Raw genomic sequence first — 1,428 nt, 5'->3', positions numbered from 1 at the left:
ACTTCTGCATGTACATATTTTGTTAGTTTCTATGCAGTGGCTTCTGAAAGTACCTTTTTCTTCCTTAATTTGGCGTTTCTTTTTTTTTAATTTTATTTTATTAATTTTAATGAACGTTTACAGAGATCTTGGATTTCCATTCATTCATTGTTGCGTTTTTTTTTTCTCCCTGCTCACTTCTCCCCCTCAGTTCGCTTTTCTCTTTGAAAAGTAAAAGAAAAATTCCTTCATTGGTATACAAATCACCCCCCACCCCTCCCGCCCCAGTACACTCCACTAACCTTAGGTATAACAGATGGAAAGTTTCCCCATTCTGTGCCTTCATCATGATGGTTAATTTTTCTGAGACTGTTACAGCTATCATGTCATTCTAGCAGAAGTAGTTTTTCTGAGTTTCCCTTGCTTTCATTGGCCTTGCCTTCTACCACACATGATGTCTTGTTTTTCAGAAAAGCACAATGGTTAAATATTCAGCTGATGAAAGATTGAAAATTTGAACCTGCCATCTCTTCTGTCAGAAAAAAATATCATAGTCCTAAAAAGATTAGGAAACTGGATAACACAGTTCGTCTCTGTTCTAAGGGATAACTGCCTAGTGGTAAGGAGATGCACTGCCAACTCAAAGGGATAAGGTTTGACTCCACCAGCTACTTTGTGGGGAAAAATGAGAAATCTCCTCTTATGCAACTTACTGCCTCTGAAAACATGCTGGAGGGTCAGCCATCACTTGGCTCTGACTGAACAGAATAGAACAACAGCAAAAACAACAATAACTTTGTTCTATAAGTTTGCTATGAATCAGAAATCTACTTCATAGCACACAACAGCTGTGTGACTGGTCTAGAAATATAAACAAGATATCCAAATACTAGGAGACATGGTGGCCTAATGTATACTGCATCCCACTGCTAACCAAAAGGTTGGCTGTTTGAATATACTAGTCCACCCTCCCTGTGATGAAACTTAATTGCAACAGATTAACTGATTTCTGGAGGAAGGTACATTCTGGGGAAAGGGCAGAAAGAATATCAGGAAAATTCCATTTCAGGACAGAACATTTAAAAGAAAATTCCCACTCCTTGTCTCCCTTTAAGACTTGAAACTTCAGGAACTTGATGGTGAATCCATGTGTCTCAGAACAGAATGTAAACAGTTGGTTAAGTTTCTTTTTATATGCTTTCATGGTATTTACATCTAAGTCAGGAAAGAATGGTGGGGGATGTTGTTGTTGTTATGTACCGTCGAGTCCTTTGCTACTCATAGCAACCCTATGCACAACAGCCCTAAACCCTGCTCTATCCTGCGCCAACCACACCGCCTCTGACACACCCATCCCGATTACCCCAGTCACCCAATCAATCCATCTCATAGAGGGTCTTCCCCTCCTGCGCTGTCCCTCGACCCTCCCAAACATGATGTCCCTCTCCA

This window comes from Elephantulus edwardii, unplaced genomic scaffold (genome assembly GCF_000299155.1).
Source record: "Elephantulus edwardii isolate Elephantulus edwardi_28Jun2011 unplaced genomic scaffold, EleEdw1.0 scaffold00492, whole genome shotgun sequence".
Taxonomy (NCBI): Eukaryota; Metazoa; Chordata; class Mammalia; order Macroscelidea; family Macroscelididae; genus Elephantulus; species Elephantulus edwardii.
Note: the sequence above shows the minus strand (reverse complement) of the source record.